The sequence below is a fragment of the Rhipicephalus microplus genome, chromosome 6, assembly GCF_043290135.1.
Source record: "Rhipicephalus microplus isolate Deutch F79 chromosome 6, USDA_Rmic, whole genome shotgun sequence".
NCBI classification, from domain to species: Eukaryota; Metazoa; Arthropoda; class Arachnida; order Ixodida; family Ixodidae; genus Rhipicephalus; species Rhipicephalus microplus.
In genome coordinates, this window is record NC_134705.1 from 141784638 (window position 1) to 141805396 (window position 20759).

General features: G+C 46.5%; 1 protein-coding gene across 2 annotated transcripts in view; it reads left to right on the plus strand.

Moving 5' to 3' along the window:
• Nucleotides 1–20759, plus strand: part of LOC119167287 (sulfotransferase 1B1-like) — a 234606-nt gene that overhangs the window by 49677 nt on the left and 164170 nt on the right. Inside the window, exon 1 of one of the 2 annotated variants that reach the window (XM_075866767.1) lies at nt 1589–1858. The exons of the other annotated variant lie outside the window; for it this stretch is intronic. The gene's annotated coding sequence lies outside the window, so the exon portion shown is untranslated. Of the gene's footprint in view, nt 1–1588; nt 1859–20759 lie in introns of those variants that run through there. 2 annotated transcript variants of the gene reach the window in all.

The following is a 20759-nucleotide window of genomic DNA, read 5'->3' on the forward strand; positions in this document are numbered from 1 at the left end:
TTTTCAAAGACTCGCGCTTCTGTGTCCTACGCAGCGGTTGGCCTATCCCTTTCCGATGTAGGTGTTATGCACTTCCATTCGAGCATCGTCACCGCAGAGGCGTACGCGATATTGTCGGTCATAAAACATATCAAAGAATGAAAACTGTCAAAAGCTGTGATACGTACTGATTCCCTAATCGTGGTAACGTCTCCGAAAACCATTAAAAACACACGAATCCTGTCCTTGTCTCTGCATACTCAAATTCGTGCCCGATCTACGCACACAAATAGCATGTCATAGTCTGCTGGTTGCCAGAACACTGCGAGATTCAGGGAAAAGTGTTGGTGGATCAACTAGCTGTTTCCGCCCATGAGAACGCCACCGCTTTATAGCGGTCCCTGCACTTCACCGCAAACCCTTCCTCGAACAAAAGCTGAGGCATTATTGGCAGCGTTTATGGAGCAGGCAAGCACAAAATAAACTTCACCTCATCAAGGCGCATCTCGCGAATTGGCCGCCAATATCGAAGTCGTGCTACTAAGAAGCAACACTTACCAGATTAAGAATGAGACATACACAAACTACACATTCATACATTTTGTCCGATGCGGATCTACCTCTATGCAGTAAGTGCGGTGAACCACTCGCTTTGCTTCATGTTTTAATATAGTGCAAGCAATTAGCTACAAGAGGAAAAAAAAACCCCTCCAACTGCCCTTCCGGCACCAAATACCCTTGCACTCATCAATGTTAATAGGTAGGGAACTGCTTTTTAGTTATCAATCATTCTTCGCGTTTTTAAAAGATTTAAATAGTTTTCACGTCATAAATCCAGGCTCCTCCGTAGCACGACCTGTCTGAGTAGAGGTTGCTCCTGCGCTGGAACATTGAAATAGCACCTGTCTGGCGACCTGTGGCCACAACGGCATTCGATGAGGCATTCGTCCTTACGCCATAACCCTCATTATATATTCAACGACCACTGCCGTTCATTCGTGTTACACGCATTTCCTGTCACCGTCATAATTTTAAATAATTATTTGTTTTACCTGCCTGAAGGCGTGGAGTTTTAGGCCTCTATACAGCCACGTAAGAACACCATAGTTCACATCTTCAACATGTCAACGCAAAACACATATCAATAGCTATTTTAATGAATTTTTTGTGGTGCTCTTTGGCAAAGTATGGCCTTTGCGCCAATAAAAACCAGATATCATCATCGTCATTACGTTACAACCGAATGCCGAAATATCAATTGTTTTTTTCTTCTTGAAGGTGGCGAAAAGCCATCCCTCGCGTTACAATAGAGTAAATACAGTACTTTAGGGCTGAATGAACTAGCCATTAGCGCGAATACCTGTTTCTAGAAAATTCAAAAAAAAATTCTGCCTGGTTTCGCGTTTCTATTTAGTCACTGCTGCAGTTCTGAACGTAGAACGGTAGCGGAGGAAGGCACAGCTGCGCGCGCGCTCGACGAAAACCGAAACCGAAACGTTTCTTTTTCATTTCCGCACGATCGCGGTGGCGTCGAGCCCCTCTACGCGTCTGTGCGGCGGGGCCGCGGCAGCCGTCGGAACAGTCAGTCGGTGCATCACGAGCCGACGAGACCGATGACGACGAAGTGCGGCGGCGCGTGCCCCTCCCATTGGCTGAGCCGGCCCAATAGGGGTGCTCGGGAAGCCGAAGGCAGCCGTCGGGCCAGTGCCAAATTCGCCCAGCTTCCTTGACCGTGCGTACACGCTGCGTGCGTTTTTTTTTTCTTTTTAACCCTGTGTCCGGCACCCGACGTAAACTGGAAGGCCGACGACCATCGTCCACCCACGTGTCGTCCTGAAGCCATCGGCGGATCGACCGGCTGATCCTGTCGGACCCCAAGGTTCGTTTAACGTTTCCTGTGCAGTGAGTGAGGGATGACTTCTGTATTCATATAAAAAACGAGTGTGGCATATATTTAGAGTACTATACTGAACTGAAGCAATAAGTCATTTGACATAACCAGCCTCTACAGACCACTGTAGTTTCATGCACTTGCAAGGGCTTCGTTTCACGCGGAGGATAGGTAGACACTTCGTAACTTTTCGGTGGGCTAGCTATTCGTTACTGGGATGGTTACGCATCTCTTTATTTCAACAATGACAGGAGGGATGGACCAACAAAAGTGAATGCGATCGTCAGAAGTGCGCTGTTTTTATGTGCGTTCGGTGTCCCGTATCTCCGCGTGTAAACGCAGGCCTGCGTTGATTGTGCGAGGAACCTGACAGTCAAGCGGCGTCGATAGTTTTTATAAAACACGAATGTGGTAGTAAAGGGCACTAGCACTTGCTTTTGCAGCCATACCGAGTAGAAAATAGCGACCTCAAGCAGCCTTCACACAAACGTGTGTATGGAGCCATATATACCGTCCTCGTGGCAGCACAATTGCTGCCTTGTGAACGTCGTAAACTGAAAGTTTCTGCGTTATTTGGCGATTACGTGTAGTGGTGCTGGGGCGCCGCATCCATTTTTTTTGCGACATTTGTGTTCATGAATGGCGTTGTCAGAGAAAATCTCGATGGCAGCAACCTGAGCGATTGCCGTTAAGGTAGCTGTTTTGCTGGTGACCCGATTTATTTCTCTTAATTTGTTTCCTTGAATAACCATTATATACAGATCGTTGAGTTAGGCTGCATTACGTTTCCCACCCAGAAGCCCCTGGGATAGCCAACGCTCGATCAAGCCATCAATTGAAAACGCCATTCGCTCGAGAGTGCCCTCTTTCTGAACGTGAAGTGATCGTCATCACTATCTGTGTACGAGGCCGGGGTAATTAGGCGGGCATTCTGAGCGTACAGTATTGGATTGCTCTTACGACCGAAAATAGTGCGTGGGTTCGTTGCCGGTCGGCGTGTTTGATTCTCGGAACAGGTGCGCGACACTGCTGTTGTTGTTTTGTTACTGCTGGCTTGTTTTTTTGTTTTTTGTTTCGTTTGGTATTCCTCAATCTGCTGCGACATGCGCGCTGCGATTCATGCAAACCGGCGTCATGAGCACGATGAAGGTGTATATGCGTGTGTCGCGTTCAAATTGAGCTCCGATGTTCGTCCTTTCGTTGGCTCTAATTTGAAATTGCAAAACGCCACCCTGGGTTTCGAAAGCTGCTTTGAGTACTTGAAGAACCGAGATACGCCGCTACCCGACGGCATGCCCTGACGTCATTCCTGCCGTCACGTTTGGCAACCAGCACGATAGAAACATGAACGCGTAAATGTCACCGAGATGGTATGTATATATAGAGTGATGTAGTGGACGGCATCCACGACCTGCGTATTACAGCTGTTCGTGAATAGTAAACGTTGAAGTGAAGAGAGGGTGACTGGTTACCTTCGCACGGGCTTTTCATATGGCCTAAACAAACACGTATACGGAGAAGAGAGGAGGAGACTGGTCAGTTGTGAGTGCACGTGCATATCCAGTCTTGACTAGTTGCCTCATGTCAAAATGGATTTATAAAACAAAAAAAACACAGCGGGAAACACAAAACGTTGAGGTACACCACGATGGGGCACGCTGGCACTTGCAACTGATCAAAATATGCTTGAAACACAATCTTAAAAACATCGGCAAACACTTTGCGCGTACGTGAAACAGCCATGCGTCTTATAAAACCAAATCTTGACGACTTCTCACGGGACCACTGTGTTTCGCGTTTATCGTTGATTTTGTTCTCCATTACATTATCTTTTGACTGTGTTTCAATTCTTAGACAGCACGTGGACAGTCTACGCAGACTGCTTTGAAGACATAACTGAGCCCATGCTGTTCGAGAATCAGCACCCGATTGTACGGCTTTACGTGACGAGGCCAACGAGGCGCCCCCTCGCGTCGAGAAAAAAAAGCAAAAAAAAAAACCAACGTAACAGTTGTATTTTAAGACTTACTTTTGTATTGAAATCTAAAAAGTTATGAAACTTTACTCACATTGACCTACTGGAGAAGCGTCTGCTTCTGTGCAGACGACCATTCCGGCGAGATTCAATCTATCTGAGTGATTCGCTGAGCCACCATTTTGTTTAGACAGCAAAGTAGCCTGCATCGTATTTGTCTACGATGCGGTCTTCTCGGAGCTGTCTATTTTGCCGGCTACGTGAGAATTGCAATCAAACTTAAGATGGCCGCCGTCCATTTAGCTGTCTATTTAGCCGTCTACGATGAGTACTGGAACTCACACTTTGGTGGTGCAGTGCCTATCCTGCGCTTTTTACTCTCCGTACTCGTCCCATGTGAGCTCCATGAAGCAAAGATGAACGTATGCCAATGTGTTCGATTCTTATGTAATCAATGCAGTAGACTGAGAAGACGAAGAATTCGATGACTTTCACTTACAAGTTGTCCTAGGCGAACGCATAGGCAAACCTGTAAGTTTTCGATCCCTCCAGCTCATTCGGCTTTGCTAAGCTTCGAAAAAATAGGCATTGATTGATTATTTGTGAGGTTGAACGTCCCAAAACCACCATATGAATATGAGAGACGCTGTATTTGAGGACTCCGGAAACTTCGACCACCTGGGCTCTTTATCTTGCAACCAAATCTGAGCACATAAGCTTACATCGTTTTTGCCTCCATCGAAAATTGCAGCCCCCGCAGCCGGTATTTGATCCCGTGACCTGCGGGTCAGCAGCCGAGTACCTCAGCCACTATACCACGTTGCACGGCGGGGCTCGGAGAAGAAGAAAGTCACAGCTTTGCCGCAAAAGCGAAGCAATGAACGCGATACCAACAAATTGGAAGGAAGGTCACGCACAGATTGGCAAGCAGATTGAAATGTGTCCCGCGTTTCTCACGCACAAAGAACGAACGAACCGTACTCACAGGTACAGGTTAACGCGAATAAGCGTCTCAGTTTTTACTTCTTTGTGTCTGAAAAGCGCGCCCCTTTTTGCAAATGGAGGCTGTGCAATGATTGCAATGACCATTGTGCGCCCTGTAAGTACAACAGAATCGCTCCGACGAAGCTCAAAGGCTAGCCAAGACGTACGATTCTTCCCACTGCAAGATAAGGGGGCGCGATTAAGCGTACCCCTCACCCCTATTTTCTACGCGGGCCAAAGTACACGTGAGAGATGAGAGCCGCCGCGCGCTCATTGCACCGTCTTGCTGATAATGCTGAGAACACAATACCTCCCCCCTCCCCCCCGAGATGCCCAACAATAGTAGTAAGTGGTAGATATGAATAGTTTGCCGTTTGAACGTTGAAAGTGGTACCTCTTGGTGGCTTGGATTCTGCTTTCGGCCACGATAGTGAACGGACGCAGGATGCAGGGCTCCGTTGGAGCGGCTTCAGCGGCCCTCAAGGGCCGTGGTAACAGGTCAACTGAAGAGTACCAAGTGATTCTGCCTCATCTGCCAACGGGACGCGTTGCCTTACATACTGTGTTTTTGCATGGAGACGTTCGAGCGAGACCCTACAGGGTTGAAGACTTCAGAGACGCGTTGGGCCCCACTGCAGGGCTAACGGACGTCATAGAACTCGGAGAGTAGCAGATTAATCACGTCTGGGCGGTTACACTGAACGGAGAAGACGGGACGAAGAAACTGCTGGCCTTCAAAGAACTTCAGGTGAAGGGACACCGCTGTCTCATCGTTGATCCCCAGGACCGGCAGATAAAACTGCGGCTTCATTGGCTGCTTTACGGAGTCGCCGATGAGGATGCGCGGACGGCGTTCAAGGCCTTCGGCAATGTTAATCGAGATCGCTGGAGAGTCGACGGCGTCAGCGACAAAGCATTGATGACGAGAACCGTGCTACTCAAGGCTTAAAGAGTGGAGTTACGGTGGAGGACCTTCCGCACCAATGCGCGTTGCAGGGGAATTGGCCCTATAGCTGTGGCGCCGGGTAGGCCTATGCAATGCTTGCGGCGCAAAGGGACTGGTCATGTACAGCGAGACTGCAGGGTGCCACGGTGTTCAATTTGTAGGTGATTTGGACACCGAGACGCTCAGTGCGTCCGGTCATACGCAGCAGTTACGAGCGCTGCAATGTGCGATGAGGTCGAAGAGCAGACAATGGACGCCGCTGAGGCGGAAGACACGGCTAACGCGGCTAAGGGGGCAGGAGATGCGACTAGTTCTCTGGTTGAACGTGGGCCGGTTTTACCTGAAGATTACGATACAGTGTCGGAACCCAAGGAGAAACAAACGGCTAAGGCGGACACCAGCCAAGAGAATTCCACTGAAGACGCACAAAGCCAACTGGTGGACATGTCGACGCAAACGCGACGAAACGCGACATGCCAACGCACGGAATGACCCGCGGGATCAACTCGAGCTCGGCGGTCAAGCGTTCGCTGGAGCAATCTGCGGACACTGCTCACGAGAGCAAAGTTGAGGGACCACCAGCGAAGGCAAGACCGGTGCGGCGCTCAGGCCTCAGAGCGAGGTCCAATCTACCTGTGGACCGTCCGGTTGGCACTCCAAGGGACCAGCAGCAGCTACCTGATGCCGGACCACCGGATGGCCCCAGAGACGTCTAGCAGGGAGCTAGACGTACACGGTAAGCACCATGCTCCTGGCCTACCCCCTCCTTTTTTAGTGAGTAAGGATGGCTGGTCCCTGGGCACTAAGCTTTGCAACCTTAAATGTCCGAGGTTTGGCCTCCAGGAAAAAGAAGGCACAAGAGTATCGCTTGTTAATTGACCAAGATATTGACGTGTTGGCCGTGCAGGAGACAAAAGTGGAAGGAGAGGAGGATACCCGGAGCATGGTGCTGCGGTTTACGTCCAAATATTATGCCATAGTTAGTCACGCTAATGGAACTTCGGCCGGTTGTGTGCTTTTTGTTAAAGAGATTCCGGGATTGATTGTTGAAAGTCACCTTTCTTGTGACTCTGATAGAACAGTGACTTGTGATTTTAGTGCTAGCGAAATTGAATGGCGCGTCATTTGTGTCTATGCGCCGAACGTGGAGGCAGACGGAGAAACTTTCTTTTCGTTAATTAAGCAACATTTACGGACACCAAAACAGCTTGTTTTATTGGGAGATTTCAATTGGGTATTGAGCGCGAAGCATAGAAATAATAACCGCCATGTGCGAGACAGATGTGTTGAAGTGCTCTATGACTTGCTGAATGAATCTGACCTGGATGATGTTGCGGAGTGCCTCGAAGCAGGTCGTGAAATTCAATTTACGCATTTTCAGGGAACCAGTCACGCACGTCTTGATAGGATATACATGGCAGGGGAGACGTTAGCTAAAAGCAATAGTTACAGTCTTACCTGTCTCTTTCTCTGACCATTGTCTTGAACAATGTAACGTGGGACTTGCACAAAAAGAAAACAAATTTAGTTGCGATTTATGGAAGTTTAACGCTAAACTACTTCGGGATGACATTTTTAATAATTTTTTGATTAAGGGAATTAAGAACATTAAAGTGATCGGAGCCTGTAATGTCGGCTAGGAATGGGAGCTTTTGAAGCAAAGTGTTAAAATGAAAGCCATATCGAGATCTAGTACTTTAAAACATCAAGAAAGAATGAAAGAAAATGAACTCAGAACAATGCTTAAGAAGTTGATAGCATTAGAAAGCAAGGAGCCCGGTGCATATACGGAAGATGTTCGAACGGTGAAACGACAAATTGAGCTAGTAGAGCAGGAACGCTACAGAGGAGCCCTTATTCGAGCGAGAGCAGAGGCATGGGCTATGGGGGAGACTCCTACCAAGCGTGTGCTTAGAATCAAGAAATCACGAGCGTGTCGTAATCACATTGACGAAATAGAGGAAAATGGAATTCTGCTAAATACTAACAGCACTTTCGCTGAAGCATTCTTTCGGTATTACAAGGGTCTCTTCGCAGCCGAATCAGTAGATGTTACGAAGTTCAAGGACACGTTCCTGAGCCGGATGCCGCAATTATCCCACGAAACGAAAGAAGCGTTAGAGAGGCCTATAACCGTTTCTGAAATTGAATATGCAATAGATAATCTCGCCGTTGGGAAGTCACCGGGGCCTGACGGTCTCGGTGCGATATGATATAAAGCTTTTAAAACAGAAGTTTCACCAGTGTTACAAGCTGTCTTCAAGGAAGCCTACGCAATCAAAGCATTACCACCTTCATTTGCCGAGACGCACACTATTCTAATACCTAAGACGGATGACAAAGCAAAATTAAAACTAGTTTCATCATATAGACCCATTTCGCTAACGAACACTGACTACAAAATAATCATGAATGTATTGGCAGGTAGATTGCAGTCCATAATAACCGGAATAGTTGGGGAGCACCAAACGTGTGGCATCAAGGGGCGCTAAGTATTAATGAACACACACACAATGCGATGTGTCCTTGAGAGCGATGCTTTTAATTCTCATGTTGCGATCCTCCAGCTTGATTTAGAAAAGGCTTTTGACTGCGTCCCGCAAGATGTGCTATTCTCCATACTTGAACATGTCAATGTTGGATCGGTGATTACAGAGGGCATAGTTTTGGCGTATAAGAACTCTACTACACGACTAATTACTAACAAGATTTCGGGGTCTCCCATTAGGCTGGAACATTTTGTACGCCAGGACTGTCCAGCAAGTCCACTCTAGTTTGCATTGTACATAGAGAGCTTGTGCTTGGCCATAATAGAAAACGAGACGATCCGTGGTTTCAGACTGCTTGATGCCGAAGTAAAGGTTTTGGCATACGCTGATGATGTAGCAGTGTTGCACCTCCAAAGAAAGTGTACAAGAGACAGTTGCCATTGTAAAAAATTTTGGAGAAATTACAGAAAATCGGGTTAATTGGGGAAAGTGTCTGGGGTTGTGGCATGGAGACTGGACATCAACCCCAGATTCCTATGCTAACGTTCACTGGTTCAATACTCCAGTAAAATATCTAGGCGTGCCTTTCCAGCACTACAAAAACACTAATGAATACTGGACTGAACAAATAAAAGAAACGCGCGAAAGAACAGCGCAGTGGAACGGCAGCTGTCTCTCAATGTTTGCCAGAGCCGCTGTATGCAACATATTTTTAATAAGTAAATTATTGTATGTGATGCAGGTTTTGTGTTGCTCACGGGTGCATGTGCAAAGACTGTATAGGATATTTTCTGTGTTTATATGGGGTATACTTGGGAAAAATGTAGTAGGACGAATCTGTTTCGAAGAGTAAAACAGGGGGGACTAAGCCTGTCGCATCTGTTCGTGCGACAACTAGTTAATAGTTTTACTTTCTTTCTAGATGTTCAACCCCATTCTTAAGAACGGTATGCCAGTTACGCCTTTGTCGTGTTCTGCCTAACTTTGTGATTAGCACCGCAAGCATGCCCGGAGCTACGCGAGGTTTCTATAAGGAAGTTGCGGACGGTATCCGGTTCTTGTCAGTTCAGTTTTCCAATGAATACCTTTTTTCGGTCGGGTGAAAGAAATTGCATAAAGACATATGCGAAATGATTTTTCCAGTTCATATGTATAGGTTAACTATTAGCGGGGGAGAATGCAATGATGTTCTTAAGCATGTTAAGAAAATGCAAATACAGCCTAGTTCAAAACGCTTTTTCTTAAAATTACACTCCGGAACGCTACCGGTTAAGACTTTTTTTAGAAGATAGAGGAGTTTATATGCCATGGGGTTCGAATGGTTTGATCAGCCGAAAGCCGGAGACAATAGATCACGTTTTTTTTTTTGCATTGTTGGGAAGGGGTTTACTTCTGGGATGTTTTACAGAGAACTCTAAATAGGAACTTCCCTTACATTCATGGTGTATCAGGTTTTTAACAGTAGAAAAAGAGGAGGGGCTGCCTTTTGATCTTATAATGCTGCTTGGCCTCCATTGTCTATGGTGGGCAAGAATAGCTGGTTCCTATACAGTGACCCTGACAGGCGTCCGGCCCGTATGCTTTTCCGCGAAAGCATTGCTCAGTACATTGATATACTCAAACAACAAGATTTTGTTCCGGAATGGCTCTCCAGGGTCGAACCCCTGGTGAACCTGAAGGAATTTTAGCACTGTAACCACTAATAGTCCCGCGACTGTTGTGTCATCGCTTCTGTTGTGTATGTTATTGTTTACAGCGACTTATATTGATCTGTGTACCTAGTGCAAAACCGGTAATAAAGAAAAAAAAAAAAACCTCTCGGTGGCTCAGTGGTTAACGCCTCGCACTTACAACGCGGAGGTCGCACGTTCGATTCCACGCGCCGGAGTCTTTTTTTTTCCTAGGTTTTTTTTATTTATTGCGTTTTCATATTTATCAATACGTATACATACACGGTGCATGACATCGAAGCCCACGCCGACGCCGGCGGCAAAATGCAGCCGGGAGCGCCCATATAGTTACTATTGCAATAATATGCACAGAGTATGATACAAAGCACAGTGCGTAAGCATAGAACCTATACGTACGAGCACCTCTGCACGCTCTTGTCGGCTGATAGACAGGACTGTCGGCGTCAATAGAAGAGGGGACACTAGCCTTCTGTTGGGTGGCACTATTTATAGCTGAACTGCACGATGGCGAATGCGCCGCGTTCTGACACTTGTTTGCAGCGTCACAAGTGAACGCGCGGCGAGAGGCGTCCCCTGACAGCAGGCGTGCCGTGGTACGGGTATGGGCAATTTTCCAGAGCAATGAACAGGCCTCGAAGTATTGCACTTATAGCGCGGAAATAGGTTGCGATCATTGCGGCGAACACGAGGATCATTTCTAAACAAAGTGGCTTTTGTTTTAAAATTGTGTGTTAATTGTTAGTACACTTTATTTCGCACCATTGAAAAAGTACCAATACGAATTTTGAATATTTTCGGATTGTTGCTCTATAAGAATACTGGTGTTGGGAACCCTAAAGAGAACACTGTGGTGCCGGGGAACGCGTCGCATGTACATTTAATACCCCTACCTTAGTAAGGCACTTTTCATTTTGATATGAAATTGGGGAGGGGGGGGGGGGGAGCTTCCACATGACGTGTAATGACAGGTTGACGTCACTGGTACACAGCAATTGCAGCGTAGAGGTGCTGCATCTGCCATCTTCTTGCGGTGCACGTGAACAATGATGAGTGAGTTGTCTCGCGGAGCACGAAAACGTTATTCTAGTGATACAGGCTGCGATCAGGACGCAGAGCTCACAATCTCAGTGCTACTGTGTGTGGACACGTTGGGATAATGTCCATTTTCGCGCGGTTGGCTTTCAGATGCTCAGCGACAAAAAACTTTAAAACCGATTTAAAACAAAAAAACTTGGCAGATCACATGCACTTTAGGAATCGATGTTATGCGAATAATGCGCATTTATTTTGTTGAGTGACACGTTACAAACTTTCGAAATGCACACACACACACACACACACACACGCACACACACGCACACACACACACACACATACACATACATACATACACACATACATACATACATACATATACACACACACATATATATATATATATATATATATATATATATATATATATATATATATATATATATATATATATATATATATATATATATATATATATATATATGTGTGTGTGTGTGTGTGTGTGTGTGTGTGTGTGTACATATATATATATATACAGACATACGTTAAATAGCCGCATATGTTTTGTATCACAACTTGTTTACAGTCGCGTAACGACGCCAACAGCAACATGGATATTAGCAACACCGGAAGCGGTAGGGTGATAAGCTTCTGCTCGCAAGGCTCTTAGCCCTGGACACTGTTACACAACCAAACTTAAGTGGATGACATCTGACTATAATTCATGTTAACCCGAAAAGGCGGCTATATCATAGGAGTTCATATGTAATGTATATAAAATTGAAAAGCCAGGAGTACAACCACAATTGGTGTTTCACGAAAATTAGGGTGTATTTGAAAGGTAGTAATGTAGTTACGAGACATAGCGTGGCTCTGTGGTAGAATACTTGATCGCTACGCAGAATACCAGGGTTCGCTTCCTGTGTGGCAGAACTGTCTTGACGCTGAAGCATATACTCAGGTATACGGCGAGAACCCACGTGTGTTCTCGCCGTATACCGGAGCACATGTGTCTATCACCTGTGGCACATACCTGCGTACTAGTGAAACACAACTGCCACCGGGTATGTGCCACTGTTTTTTTGAAAGTGTTTGATGACGCACGCCACGAGATTGTGACATTATTCTTGCCATGATTAGCGCGTCGCATTCGCCAAACCATGCTACCCTCCCATACCAATTTTGCTGTACGCCAACTTAAGGGGGTGATCATGAGAGCACCCAGAAATAGGTGGCTAGATAGATAGATAGATAGATAGATAGATAGATAGATAGATAGATAGATAGATAGATAGATAGATAGATAGATAGATAGATGGATAGATAGATGGATAGATGGATAGATGGATAGATGGATAGATGGATAGATGGATAGATGGATAGATAGATAGATAGATAGATAGATAGATAGATAGATAGATAGATAGATAGATAGATAGATAGATAGATAGGCGCTCAAAGTGCTTACAGTACGCAAAGAAATGCTTCTTATTTATTGCTTTGTACGTGTTGTCTGACTCCGGAGTGTGGAAGCGTTAACACGCTATTAAAATCCGTACTCGAATCTTTGGTGCTCGATCGCAATCAGTAAAATGGAACATTTTGGTTAGTTGGGACCACGTCGTCTTAGCTAGAGCACCACTGACGAAACGAAAGGAGAAACACGCCTGTAGTGCAGGCAAGCTTCATCAAGTTGACTGACAACCTTAAATACAATATTTGGTGGACCCCATGTCACGTGATGTGACTCATCGTGATGTTGTGACGTCAGAAATTGCGGCGATCAGTGGCGTCATGACGACGTCATGAGGTGTCACCGTCATGTGACCTTATTTTACATCGTTCTGATGGACGCCACCGCCACCGGTAACTTTTCACGTTCGATTTGAAATCTGGGGTTTCTGCTTTGAGAAAAAAAATGCGCCACTTTTCAGAGAGATAGAGAATGATGAATTTAAGCACGGGTTAGGACCTAGTCGAAAAATCCTCGAATATGGGTGAGTTAAAAATCAGGTCTCCGCACAAAACTCGAACCGGGCACCAAAACCAGATACCACGCTTGCATTAACTGCATTGGAACAGCGCTATCTTCAAGCCAGCGATATGACATACTGTAATTGACAGCTCGCGTAATATTACCATTATCTTAGAGTATTACTATGTTCTTGGAGGGTTTTTCATTTGACATCTTAGGGGCGCATTTGGGCCCTTTCGGAGTGGTCTTTAATCTTGATTTTTGTCGCTTTCAATATAATAGTAGGCACACATTGCAAAACCATCACAGAATTCTTTATGGCTGTGTTTGTGAGTGTGAAATTTCATGGTCTTCAAAGTTGAGATTTATGTGTATAATAGTAAAATAATACGTTAGTCTTAAAATATTCGTAATACCTGTAAATGCTGTAATTGCAGTGGATCTACAATATAAAATCAGCTAAAAACCAGTGCATTCGTTGCCAAGAACAGCAGCTTTATTCGATCCCCGCGCGTCGAGCAGGTAGCTGAGAGCTAACATGTTCGTCTTCAGAGTAGCGGAAGTAAAAAATGAGCGTGATGTTATTTTTTTATAATAATAATAATAATAATAATAATAATAATAATAATAATAATAATAGTAATAATAATAATAATAATAATAATAATAATAATAATAATAATAATAATAATAATAATAATAATACGTTCATTCGATGCCTTTGTCTTTGCAGTGCTTGATCAGCCTTGCGTAACTGTGCAGGGAACGAGTCTGTACCGGCAGGGAAGCTTATCAGGGGCACCGTGCTGTTTTCGAAAAGCGCCATTCGGACAGTGGCGGCGTCTCGCTTCAGCGAATGTGCGGAAGTCGTTTAGCTAGGCGCGACACAAAGATGACACGAAGATCGGGACGCGCGATGTAAACGACGAGAGCGTTTTCAGAAGAGGCCCCCGCTATGGACTCTGAAAGTATTGTGCTTTCTACATTCTTTGACATATGCCGCGTGCCACGGGGCAAATTAACCGAGTTGATGTCTTTTACCGGAATACTGTCAATGGAGACTTCAGAAAACACAGTGCAAAAAGGTTCTCTTCTTCTTCATCCGCCTGCTTTGTTGTCATCCGCCGCGGTAGATCAGTGGTCGTGGTGGCTCGGCTCATGACCCGGAGGTCGGGGGTTCGATTCCAGCCGCGGCGGTCACATTTTGACGGAGGCGAAGTGGCAGAGACCGGTGTACTGTGCAGTGTCAGTGCATGGCAAAGAACCCCAGGGGGCCCAAATTTCTCGAGGTCCACGTCAACAACATCTCTCATAATCATATCGTGATATTATTATTATTATTATTATTATTATTATTATTATTATTATTATTATTATTATTATTATTATTATTATTATTATTATTATTATTATTATTATTATTATTATTATTATTATTATTATTATTATATCAAACCCCTTCTTGTAACAGTCAGAAAGGGCACAAGAGCCTTAGACGTGAGAGTAGCTGCAATATTGACCGGAACACTCATATTAAAGGGACACTAAAGGCAACTATTACATCGATGTCGATTGCTGAAATAGCAGTTTAAAAACCTGGTAGTGCTACTTTGTGCCAAGCAAGAGCTTATTTTTAAATAAAATCCCAATTTAATGGTTGGCATCTCGTTTGCGCACTTCAAAACCCTCGCCTGAAAGTGGCCTTCTCAGGTCAGTGTGCCACGCACAACGTTGCCCGGCTTTACTGCGCGGCCGCGGAGACTACTAGCAGCAGAGCGAAAATAGCGGGAGCCACAACAGCAGTAACGACCATAGAACTATTTTTTAGCCATGGCCTGCGCGATGGTAGGCGCACTTGGTTCAACTGGGGCCCGGTAGATGGCATGGCATCTAGAACAGTGCACCAATTTACTGATTGGTCATGTTGCGTATTTGTCACAAACCAGTCTGAACACAGAAGTGTGTAAACTTGTACAACAGTGCCATTTTAAGAGCGAGAACTTCGCAGGTGCTTTACTGGCGGCGCGACCAAAAGCCCATTACCGTCGGGGCCGACGAAGCGATAAGGGTGCCCGCAAAAGGTGCCATTTCCTTCGTACTATTGCGCAAACGTGAACAGCTTTCGCTTATCGGTGCACGTTCCCAGCACGCGGGAACGGTTTATGGCGTATCTTTAGAGCAGAGGCATTGGGGGGGGGGGGGGGGGGTGCTTTCAGCTCAGTTCTACGTGCATGCATTCTCCCAAGCATCTTATCCAAAAATGTCGTGTGAAGATATTGAAACGTTGCTGAAAACTGGGCTTGGAGGTTATGCGTTAAGGTGGCTGTAAGAATTTCCAACAACAACAAAAAAAAACGTTAAGAAAGAAGCAAGGGCGCAGAAAGACACCGAAATAACAAGCGAAGCTCTGTAAAAGAAAAAATTGTGAATAAGCGAGAAAAATAGATATTTGGATGAGTCTACGCGAGATAACCGTGATATTTGCTCAGGGGGCTCGCCGGAGTCGAAGACACGGATTTCAATTGCGCTAACGAAGTTATACTTGCGTACATTCAAATGTGCTCGTAAAACGAGCACTTTCAATTGAGTACTCGTTAAAGCGTACGTGTACGGGTGCATTTTGCAAACCCTTGAAACTACACAACAGAAGGTTTTTTTGTTTTTGGCAGCCAAGGAGGAAATAATTCTACCGTTGTCTTCTCAGTTCTTCTTAATAGAAAAGAAGTGGGTTTCCCGACGTCAGGTTTTAATTGTGTGGCAGTTTAGACATGTTTTACAAGACAAACTTTTGTTGTGATAGCATTAGGGCTTGTTTCGCCAAAATTTTGGCGTCAACGTTGTTGGTTGTGAGCGAAAGATCATATGATATTTCGCTCACAACCAACGGCACTGACGCTGTAATATTAATCGTCTTGTCCGTGACTAAAAAATCGAGAAAGCTGCACATAAAATAACATTTGAGTCAGAATCAAACCCAGGCCGCCTGTGTAGTGAGCAGGTGTTCAACAAGAGAGCCATGATGTTTGTTGAAGCTTCCATGAAAGAAATGACAGCATATACATGGGGTAAATGATGTAGGGTGGAGCAAAGCTGGGTCCGCACGCCGCTGCCGCGCCGCTTCAGCCCCCCGTTCTCGTACGCCGGGTTCTTGTTGGCACCGCCAGGCAGCTTCACGGCATGCTTCTGCCTCGCACGCTCGCACATCGAGGTTCCGTCTTCGAGCGCGAGCCGCCGCTGCCTTGCGCACACGCCACTCAGTAGCCTCGTCCATCCACCGACCTGAATGCGCGCGTGCGCGCCTAAACGGCATTTATTTTACTACACCTCGCTCCCCAGCGTACGGCGCCGCCAATGAACTCGCGATCGCCAACGTCTTCGTGTGACGTCTTTCCTATTTTCTCACGCGCTCGCACATCGGTGTTCTGTCTTCGAGTGCGGGCCACCGCCTTGCGCGTATCGTACTTTTTATCGGCAAACCGTGAATGATCCGCTGGCCGCGTTCGTCCGTCGTCTGTCTGTGTTTGATGCACGCACGATCGGACGCAGGAACGGACGCACGGATGGACTAACGCAGGCACGGATGCATGGACGAACTAACGTAGGCACGGACGCACGGAAGGACGCACGAGAGAACAGACAGATGGACGGACGCATTGACGGATGCACGAGTGAACGGATGTGCGAGTGGATGGACGGATGAACGAATGAATGCACGGATGGACGGACGCATGGACGAACGCAGGGATGGACGCATGGGCGTACGGATGAATGCAGGGATGGACGCATGAGAGGACTGGCGGACGTATGGAAGCAGGAATGAACGGATGGCCGGAAGCACGGATGGAATGACGGACGCTTCGCCCCACTCATCATCCTACACTCCATGGATAAGCTGTGATCTTTATTATTTATCATACACGTAACGGCCTCTAGTATCGTACCATTAGCATTTTCAACGTATATGTATTTCGTTATATGTACAAGTACCACCCTTTACGGCCGGTTCAAGAAGTAACGAGAGGTGGCTACATACGATTACGATGAGACGCTCAGCCTACGCTTTAAAGAGCTTCACTCCTAAAAAAAAAAAAAAACGTGTGCGAATGTCGTGTGGTGGAAGGGAGTCTCCTTAGCGCATCCTATATAGCGTGGCATATGGCAGAATCACTCCAGGTGTTAAAAAGATGCGAATTGAGCAATGAGTGGGTGTCTTAAAGGCTTCCCCGTTACGAAGTGCTTACACATATTTAGTCACTCACAATCAGCAGCAGAACGAACAACAAAGTGAAGAGCTGCGTTAGGTTCGCGTGTTGCTCCACGGACGGTTAGTGTGGGTCCTGCGCTGATTCGCAAAAGAAATATATATGGCGTGGTGGGCACTTGCCTGCAGTTGCATTGGGCATTCATTAATACTTTAAAACTGCCAATTTTACTCGCACAGTCGTTTGTTTCCTTACGGCAGGATTGAGGGATGCTTCTGAGAAACGATGCAGGTGAGCAGTTCAGAAGGCGATGCACACGATGAATGATTACGCTGCCGCAATCTGTTTTTAATGGTGAAGCTCGAACGTCCTCCAATTTCAGTCCTTAGCACATTCTTTTCCCTTTCCCCTTTAGTTGTTGGGCCAGTGTCTCTTGTACGTTTGTTTGCTTTTTTGTTTTTGCTGCAAATATTTTTTACTCAAATATGAATTTAAGGGGAACTTTCCGTACATGCCATTAAGGCTGACTCACGCGGTATTCATTCACAGCAGAAGTACTGACATGGCGCATAACACACTTTATGAAATGAAACATTCCTTCAAACGAACAAGCAAACAAACAAACAAACAAATGAACAAACAGAGGCAAATGAGCAAGAAGAGTTTATTTCTGCGAAGGCAGTGACAATATGTCTTTTGATTCCAAGCTGTATTTTTTACTGGAGCGATGTTAGATTTGGCTCAACAAAAGAAACAGCCAAGAAAAAAAAATCATGCAGGCCTGATGGAAAGCTGGTTCTCACTTCGTTTGGTACGGCCTAAGAGTGTGGACACTACAGCACAGTGTTAATAAGAAGGACATAATACTGAGTACAGAAATCATATGTTAATTGCACATGTAGATACGTTGAGTCCAGCAGACAGAGTGACAGAAATACTTTATGGTGTCATTAGATTGTATACTAGGGACTATTGGCCAGCTGCCCGCTCGTAATAAGTTCACGTGCTACGTGACGCCACACAGGCTTATGAAAATGGTGTTCCACACTCGCCGCTTGGCTACAGATGGCGCTGACTGACACTCCCACGTTTAAATTCACATATAAGCCCCCAAAAAAGTGGGTTGGGGGAAGGCGGCGGTTATAGCTCAGTGGTTAGAGCATCGAACGCGTTATTCGAAGGTTCGATTCGTAGGTTCGATTCCTGCTCACGGCTGGCTAGTTCTTCACCCACTTTTCTTTCTTCATTTGTTTTAATAACTTCCCCTATACATTCTTTGGCATTATTGTGCGTTTATATATATATATATATATATATATATATATATATTGTTACGCCTGAAGTAGGGGTACGGGGGTTTATTGAACGGAAGCTGGGATGGCGAGGCCGCACCGGATAAAACTGCCGAGAGATCTTCTTCTTCCCAAGTCCACACTTCTATTCCCTCTTATCAATCCGGCACATACACGTCGTAATATTTCCCCCTTCGCAGACGAAGCGCACCGCGCGTTTCATGCATCGTCCCGCAGTCTAAAAGCTTTGAGGCGAGCCACATGGGTAACCTCGGTCTTGGTTGATCGTCTCCCACTAGCTGTCAGTCGTGCTATTTTATAATCTACTGCACTGAGGCGCTCAAGGACAACGAATGGGCCAGTGTAGTGGGCGAGAAGTTTTGTGGACAAGCCACGCTTGCGGATAGGCTTCCACACCATTACAAGGTCTCCCGGTTCATATGTGACGTGGCGGTGCTTGCTGTCGTAGCGGAGCTTTGAGCGGTCTTGCGATGCTATAGTACGCAGGCGGGCAAGACGCCGAGTTTCTTCTGCAAGGCATAGTGTTTCAGCTAATGAAGGATCGTCATTGTCATAAAACGAAAAGATAGTGTCCAGGGTATAACGAGGGGGTCGAACGTAAAGAAGGAAGAAAGGGCTGTGGCCGGTGGTTTCGTGTTGGGCAGTGTTGAAGGCATACGTGATGAACGGTAAGACGTCGTCCCAGTTCTTGTGATTGGACGCCACGTACATTGAAAGCATATTCACCAGTGTCCGGTTCGTTCGTTCAGTAAGGCCATTCGTCTGTGGATGGTAAGGTGTCGAATGACGAAGTTCCGAGCCACACATACGGAGCAGTTCCTCAACAACGTCTGCCGTAAACTGACGGCCGCGGTCGCTTATTATGACGCGAGGAGGTCCGTGGCGCAGTATGATAGAGTGCAGGAGAAAGGAGGATACTTCGCCAGCAGTCGCAGATGGCAGGGCGGCCGTTTCGCAGTAGCGGGTCAGGTAATCGGCGCACACTACAATCCAACGGTTGCCTTTTGCCGAGCGTGGAAAAGGGCCCACGAGGTCAATGCCAACTTGCTCAAAGGGAGTGCTGGGAGGCGTCACAGGCTGTAGAAGTCCAGCCGGAGCAGTCGTGACTGATTTGTGCGTCTGGCATTGAGTGCAACTGGCCACGTACTGCTCAACTGACTGGCGCATGCGTGGCCAGTAAAATCGCTCCTGTGTACGAAGGAGTGTTCGCGTCATTCCCAGGTGACCCGAAGTTGCGTCGTCGTGCATGGCGCGCAGAATGGAGGAACGGAGTGTGTGCGGCACCACCAGCAAGAAGCGGGAACCCGTGGCCGAGAAGGTCCTCTTGTAAAGTAATCCTTCACGAACGCAAAAGCGTCCGGCCAAAGTGGACGCTCGTGCTTCAGCAAATAATGGCTCCAAGCTGACATCCTTCCGCTGTTCATTTTCAAAGGTGGTCTTGTCCGGGAATACTGGAGTCACTGACGCAATTAGGTGATCGAAATTGTCGGCATCGCAAAGTGTTGTAGTAAGCGGCATCCGCGAAAGGCAGTCAGCGTCAGCGTGCTTCCTGCCACTCTTGTATGACACCGTGAAGTCATACTCTTGCAAGCGGAGGGCCCAGCGTGCCAGGCGGCCAGATGGGTCTCGGAGGCTTACAAGCCAGCACAAGGAATGATGGTCTGTGACCACTTGGAAGGGACGACCGTACAGGTATGAACGGAATCGCTGTACAGCGAAGACGAGTGCCAAACATTCTTGCTCAGTCACTGTGTAATTCCGTTCTGGTTTACTTAAAGTTCTGCTGGCATACGCAATGACATGTTCCTTTCCACTGTGTCGTTGTACTAGAACTGCACCTATGCCAATGCCACTGGCGTCAGTATGAACTTCGGTCGGCGCCGAAGGGTCGAAGTGTCGGAGAATGGGCTGCGATGTGAGTAAGAACTTGAGTTGGTTGAAAGACGTCTCACAGTCATGTGTCCATTCAAAGCTAGTACCTTGACGTAGCAGACTGGTCAAGGGGAAGGCAACGTCGGCGAATGCGGGAATAAATCGGCGAAAGTACGAGCACAGGCCTAGGAAGCTGCGAAGCTCTTTCGTTGAGCGAGGTGGTTTGCACGCTTTCACAGCTGCTGTCTTGCTCGGGTCAGGCCTGATCCCATCTTTGTTCACAAGGTGCCCAAGTACTAAGGTTTGTCGCTCGCCGAAATGACACTTCTTCGAATTAAGAACAAGGCCAGCGTTTCTAATGCATTCCAGAACAATGTCCACGCGTTCGTTGTGCTCACGAAATGTGC